The sequence below is a fragment of the Amphibalanus amphitrite genome, unplaced genomic scaffold (assembly GCF_019059575.1).
Source record: "Amphibalanus amphitrite isolate SeventyFive unplaced genomic scaffold, NRLGWU_Aamphi_draft 000022F_arrow, whole genome shotgun sequence".
NCBI lineage: Eukaryota > Metazoa > Arthropoda > Thecostraca > Balanomorpha > Balanidae > Amphibalanus > Amphibalanus amphitrite.
Window position 1 is genome coordinate 1,339,258 of NW_024881518.1, and position 7,932 is coordinate 1,347,189.

Here is a 7,932-nt window from a genome sequence, read left to right on the forward strand (position 1 = left end):
TTTTCCATGATTGGTGCTGGTATCCACCAAATAGGTGCTGAGGACCAATTCTGGGGCGAGTCAGCTTTTAGGTGCCAGAAATAGCTTTTCTGGGACGCAATTAAATGGCGTCCCTTCGATATTAGACCCGAGTTTTGCAAACCAGTCGAAGGGCTTAGAACGATCATTTGGTTGGGGCGTAGCCAGACGGCTCGACTGGGCGTGGAAGCCGGCGAAAAGGTGGTCACCACGCGATCATCATGTAAAGCGGTCTCCGTCGGACGATTGTGTCCGTGCGCAACGAATGATCTCGGCACACGTGGACGAGTTCGGCAGGACTCTCCACTGAGCGGTACTGGGCGCAGTCGAACGACGGTCGACGAAGCTAGCGCAGGTATTGTTACGAGCCGGACCAGTGTAGCGGGGCCGGAGCTTATATTGTTTGCTGTGTGGCGTTCCTTCGTCTTGACCGGGCCCGGCAAACGGGGCCTGCATATCGGCTGAACTGAAACCACTTAGCCGGGCAGCATGACCTCCACCTCGCCGAAGTGGGGCGAACGACCGCCCTCAGCCCTGCAATGACCGCGGTGCAGTTAATCTGGGTAGGTATCTTCCTGAGGTATGACACTCGCCTTGGCACAAGGCTTTACCCATATAAGCTTTGGCGAATCCTTAGCCCTCTTGGTCCTAAAAGTAGGTGTAATGCAGTGCGCGCGAAGCCGCCTCGCAGCACCGCAGTTCACTCGCTCGGCAGCGGAACTGTCCGTCCAGCTTCAGGTGGCGCCTCTGGGAACAATGTTTGCCGCTTCTTCCCCACTCTTTTGACATCTAGGAAAGAGGTGCGACTCCCGCGTCGGGAGCGGGTCCCATCTATTATAGTCCCCAGTTCCCCACCTCATAAAAGGTGGGAGTGGGGGTCCATACATTGCGTGCACGTTCGACACGATTATTTTCTACAAGGTGCAACTAAAAGCAGACAAAAAGGTTAATTGCAAGTTGAAGGTATTGTAAAAATGAAAAATAATAGGCTGACAGGAAAAAAAGATCCACTAAAACGCACGCTTCCTATCGTGACCGTCATTAATGACGTGGGTTTACAATTTGGTGGTCTTGTATTGGCAAGTTTATTATGGTCTATTTTGTGGTTACAACTCTTGAAAATATATGTTATGTTTTCCAATAATAATATTTCTCAATTTTTGTTGTATTTGCTTTAAAAAAACACGCTTAACTTTATTTGAAACATGTTTTAAATAATTTGTCAATCTCCTTGACCATTATCGATATTAAAATATCAGCTGACTGCCGGCGACAAATATTTCCAGCCGATGTTGGCTGGAATTTTTTTGTTGGTGAAACTCGTGGCTGTGTGGCGTCTATTTTTTCGGCTGGATATTTTATTTCGGCGGCCGGCTGGTATTTTTTGGTAAAACTGGCCTCTGCTCGATCTGATAATGTTCCCCTGAATGTCCTAATTGATCAGAGGCCAGTTTTACCAAAAAATACCAGCCGGCCGCCGAAATAAAATATCCAGCCGAAAAAATAGACGCCACACAGCCACGAGTTTCACCAACAAAAAATTCCAGCCGACTTCGGACGGAAATTATCAAGATACCTATAAGAAACAGGTAGGTCCGATGTTTTGAGTAAAGCCCACGTAAAGCCCAGGTGACGTCACTGACATTTCTTATATGGAGAATTTCGCCCATAAGAAAAATATTTTACATACGAAAATTTGTATTTCATTCGAAAAAAATACATTCTATCAATTTCATCATGAAACTTATATAATTTAATTAAAAAACTTGAAATCCTTTGAGTGCTTGTCCCAACCCCTGCTATACCTTTGGTCACGTGACTTCCATGACAAACTTTGCGTTTTGCAATGTTATGACTTAAACAGAAGCAATAAATGTTACAAGCGTATTATTTATGATGTTTTAGGCAGCAATCGTGTAATAACATCCTTGAATTATATACATTCTGCTTAAAAGAGGTCACGTGATGTTACCAGATTGTGCTTGGACAGCATCTTCTTGAACTTCGATTTTGAGTACTTTTTACCTTCATTGAGTCCTAATAACGGACGTTTTTAGTTATAAAATGAAGCAATGAATCTATTGAGGGCAAAATTTAATCATTTTTGCACTTTCAAGCCGGGCTATCCTGGCATGAACTTCGGCCGGTTTGTGTGTGAAGCCTATGGTGAAGGGAAAACTTCACGCCCGGCTGACGTCACAGACCTCGGCTACCAAATCGTGTCCGGTGGGGGTCGGAAATTATTTGTCGCCGGTAGTCAGCTGATATTCTGTTACGATATCAATTTACGATACGTCAAGGAGGTTAATAAATCATTTAAAGCATGTTTTCAATCAAATTGAAGCAAGATTTCTAATGCAAATGCTATATATATTTCGAAATATTATTATCGTAAATTATTACATTATTTTCAAGAGTAATAACAACAAAGTAGATCATTATAAACTTTCATATCTATATTAACATTCTGGTGCCCAGCAAAAGCCAATCAATACAAAACTACCAAATTGTAAACGTAGGTACGTCATTCATAAAGGTGACGTAAGGAAGCTTGCATTTTAGGCAAATTTAAGATGGATCTTTTTTCCTGTCAGCCTATTATATTAATTTTTACAATACCTTCAACTTGCTATGTACCTTTTTGTCTGTTTTTAGTCGCCCTTGTAGAAAATCATCGTGTAGACCGAGAACGCAATGTGTGGACCTCCACCTATGAGGTGGGGACTAGATGGGACCACTCCAGTGGCAGCGGAACACCTTCAATTAAGGGGGCACTGCCGACTTTTGGTCCCATTCTTTCCATGTCAAAATCAAAGGGGGGCACGGTGCCCCGGTGCCCTACCCGTTCCCCCGCCTATGAGTCCCGCTCCCGACAGATCCGGGAGCCGCACCTCTTTCCTAGCTTTCAAAAGAGCGGCAAAGAAGCGGTCAACATTGCTCCCAGAGACGCCACCTGAAGCTGGACGGACGACGGACAGTTCCGCAGCCGAGCGATTGAACTGCGGTGCTACGAGGCGGCTTCGCGTGCACTGCATTAGCACCTTCTAGCGGGAGTAAGAGGGCTAACGAATTCGCCAAGGCCTATATAAAGCTAAAAGCATTGTGCCAAGGCGAGTGTCTTACCTTAGGAAAATGCCTACCCAGATTAACTGCTGCACCGCGGTCATTGCAGGGCTGAGGGTGGTCGCTCGCTCCGCTTCGGCGAGGTGGATGTCAGAATGCCCGGCTAGGTGGTTTTAGCCGATATGCAGGCCCCGTTTGCCGGGCCCGGTCGAGAAGAAGGAACGCCACACAGCAAAGAATATTCGCTCCGGGCCCGCTACACTGGTCCAGCTCGTAAGTCGTAACAAATTAACAATACCTGCGCTAGCGTCGTCGACCGTCGTTCGACTGCGCCCAGTACCGCTCAGTGGAGAGTCCTGCCGAACTCCTCCGCGTGTGCCGAGATCATTCGTTGCGCGCGGACACAATCGCAGAGGTCGATAAAATGCTTGGAGTTGCTCCAACGAACATCTTAGTCCCATCACTGTCTCCAACTTAGCCCTCGCCTGGCGGGAGGGGGGATGCAGCCTCCCTAAGTTTTTTCGCGAATAGCGTAAAAGGTGGTGTCGCGTAGCGCCGCAAAATTTGGCACAACGTCTGGGAATGAGCCTTTTGCCACATATCCTGAAAATTTCAGGTGTCAGTCATTTCAGGACAGGACACCAGGTCACAAAAACCGGTACAAATCGGTACAAGGTCAGGTTAAAATTGGACATACGAGCATTGAGCGGAAACCGAATGAAGAGCTTTTCGACGTGAGTGCCGTGGAACGTAGCGCTACCAAATATCAGACACAATTTGAAGCATTCATTTGACACGTGTCCTGGGAGCACTGAGCTCCGGTGACCTCAGGTCAAATCCCAAGGTAAAAAACCGGTACATTGTCAAAATGCCTGCGAAAAACACTATTTCTTTTCTTTCCATAAAATCTAGAGTTGTTCATCGATGTATTCCAACTTTCAGGATATGCTAAGCTCACCGCATACCATCACATGCATCCCGTTTTTTCCGATTCGGTTGACCTGAGGTCATCTAGAGGTCATGACGAAGTCTAAATAAATTTTCCCGGATGGCTCCAACTGTGAAAACTTGAGAGACATATGCTCGATTTCCACGATTGTGTGTTGCGATACCTTAGTATTCATCAAGTTGGTGTTTGCATGCTGCAAGAACACTAAATCGGGTCAACTGAGGTCGACTGAGGTCAAACTACGGTTTTACTAATGACTTGGCACACCATGGCTAGAGCATTACGCTAGGCTAGAAATGATGTCATTGCATTCCTTGTGATCCGCCGAGTCGAATGATTTGCGATATGAAAAAAGTAATTAGGGAAAATCGTTTACCCTCTTTTAGAAAAATATTCATTTATAGGTACCAGCCCCCCACAAAAAAAAATCCCCTTAAGTATTGGCCTAAAGTCACCAACGTTGCACAAGGACGAGATTCACTATGGGCCCACCTACCCTGTGAATTTGGAGTCTTACCTACAGTGTCATAGGAGCCAATCGCCAGGGGGGAGGGGTCGTATCAACCCTTTCCCTCACGTCCGCGTTATGAAAAAGGCCCTCGCAGCTGGCGAGAGTAAAGATTGAGAGTAAAGAGAGCTAGAGCTTCGCGGAAAAAAACGAGCCTGTTGCCCGTGACGATAGGAAGCCGATGATACCCGATTTTAAGGTCCTAAGTCATTAGTTGACCTTCCAGGTCAGGTCAATGACCCAAAGTCGGGAATATCGGGACCTGTTAGAAAGTCGTAAAGTGTGGCTTCTAAAGGGTTTTTCGGGGTGCTGATCACGAATATCGTGTTAGTTCTGATCAAAAATGATGTCTTCAAGCATTTAGACCAGGTCGGGTCAGGTCAGGTCAGGTCAACCAGTAGGCGTCGTGACGGGTATTTTTTTTTTTAAGAAAGTGAAATAAACACAAAAAAAAACAGAATGATATCATGATACCATGCAAACAGATAAGTAGTCACGCCAAATCCAGCAATGACTGACCGCTATACCGATGCTACCCCATAGGACCACATACATCTGAGAAAGCAAGCATGCAATTTAGAAAAGTGATAAGCAAGTGAGTAGATTCGCATGCACAAAGCAATACCAAAACAGGTAACACTCTCACTCACATGCACGCCCAACACATGCATACTAGATATATATATACAAGGGTAGAGGCAAGTGCTGGTCAAAATTCATGCAAGGTCAATATATGCCGTCCTCCGGGTCTCATCCAACTAAGCGAGGCTTGTTGTTGGATGAAGCCCCAGTGGACGTTATGGCGTTTTGCTTGAAACAAAAACAAGGTATGTTTCTGGTTTTACAGTATTTATAAATTAAACAATTTCATATTTATAAATTGTTTTTAATATACAGGCTCAGAGCAGTAATTACCTATTTGGTTAATGATGAGACTGTATATGTTCTCTCATACCGTGTTCTCTATATACTACCGTGTTCTCTATGTTATACTATATACTGTCCGTGTTCTAGTTCTCTATATACCGTGTGTTCTCTGTTCTCAGTATCGGTTCAAAAGTATATTTTTTAGATGTCTTTTAAATATTTGCCTTGACTGAGGTACTTCTTGTAGTAAGAGATCCCTCCCAATCAAGTCATTCCACAGTTTCGGTCCAAGGCACGTGAATGTAAAAAGCCTATAATTCCTGTTAGAGTGTATACGTTCAAAATGACATCTTGTTCTTGTTTGGCGAATGGGTTCAGGAGAAATATTAAGCAATCCTCCGATGGAGACAGGCAAGTCCTGTATAATGAATTTGTGCATGATGAGCATGATTTGTAGATGTGCTATTTCTTTTACTTTAAGTATCTTGTATTTTTTAAATATGGGGGTAGCACTTTCTGGAGGAAAGACACCTTCAATGAGCCTCATTGATCTCTTTTGTAAGATAACTAAATTTCTAATCTGACTGTCATAATTTGAACCCCATATGAAACAACAGTAGTTTATGTAGGGGAAGATAAGAGAATTATATAGTTGAAGAATTTGCTGTTTAGGAAGGAATCTTTTCACTCTAGCAATCATTCCTATATTTCTGCTGATTGTGTTACAGACGCTGCTAATGTGAGATGCAAACTTTAAATCAGAGTCAATGAGTATTCCCAGGTACTTAATTGTTGTCATTTCCTTTATTTTAACACCATTTATGAATGTATTGATATTTTCACTTGTTTTGCGTTTAGTATACACCTGTAGGAAGGTTTTTGATGTATTTATTGTGAGATAGTTGGCTTCTAACCAGTTTGATATGTTTGACAGCGCTATATTTACTTTGTTTTCTAGTGCTTTAATGTCTTTATGTCTGAAAAATATTGCTGTATCATCAGCATATAACATAAATTGCCCTCCTACTTTCAGATCAACTATGTCGTTAACATACAAAATAAACAAAAGTGGCCCTAAGATTGATCCTTGTGGAACACCAATATTAATTTCTCTGACATTTGATTGAGTCTCTTCAATTTGTACTATTTGCATGCGATCTTTTAGATATGACTTTATAATTTTGAGGCTGTTTCCTCGAAAGCCCATCCTATTTAGTTTTTGTATAAGTATAGTATGATCAACTGTGTCAAATGCTTTGGATAGGTCCAGGTAAATTCCTGCTACCAATTCATTCTCCTCAAAAGCTTTTGTTATATATTCTTGGATGAGCATTATCGGCATGTATGTTGAATGTTTTTTCCTGAAACCAAATTGATATTGTGAGAGGAGATCTTCATTAGCTATGAAGTCTGACATTTGGTTATATATAATTTTTTCCAGAATTTTTGACATGATTGGTAAAATACTTATTGGTCTGTAATTAGATAGACTGTCACAATCTCCACTTTTGTAGATCGGTTTTACTGACGCAATTTTCAAACTATTTGGAAAGATACCTGTTGAAAGGCATAGGTTGAAAAAGTATGTGAGCTTGGATAGAATTGATTTGTACGTTAATTTGAATAATTTTGAGTTAATTCCATCAATCCCTGCCCCTACGTCTTTAAGCTGCAATATCAGTTGTTCTATATATGTATCACTGATCTGAGAGAAATTAACAATTTCCTCATCTGAATGTTCCACATTTTGTAGGGGATCAGTGTTGTTTTCAGGAATATTTTGCTTTAGTGTTTCCCCTATTTCAGTAAAAAATCTGTTAAATTTTTCAGCTAATTTCTTTTTACTCTCTTGTTGACCACTAGATTCATTTTGCAACTCACTTGGCAAAACATTGCCTTTTTTCTTTTGTTTTAAGAGGTCATTGAGCATTTCCCATGTTCTTTTTGGATTACTTTCATTCTTAGAGAACTCTGATTTATAATATGCTTTCTTAGCATTTAAAATTGCCTTGTTTAAACAATTTCTATATGCATTGTATGCTGTTGTGTTTGTATTGTTTGGATTCTTAAGTTTGTTTGCAAATAGTTGGTTTTTGTGGTTGATGGTGCTGGGGTCATCCATGGTTTAACAAAACTGTTTTTCCTTGAGCATGTGATTGTTTTTGAACATAATGCCACTCCTTCCTTATAGGATTCTATTATTTGTTGACATGCAAGGTTAGGATCAGTTTGATAATTTAGATTTTCAAGTTTGGATATCAAATGTGATTTGAGTGTGTCTAATTTCCTGTAGTCAAATATTGTCTTCGTTTCATTTTTCACTTTTTGGACTTCATGAGCAATGTTTGTGGTGACAAATATTGGGAAGTGATCTGAAAGGTCAGATAGGACAATACCAGATGAGACAATTTTTGAGAGATCATTTGTGAAATATTGTCAATAAGTGTATTTGAACTTGATGTGATACGAGTAGCTTTGGAGATGGTTGGAAGGAAACCATAGCTACACATCAAGGTGAAAAAAGATT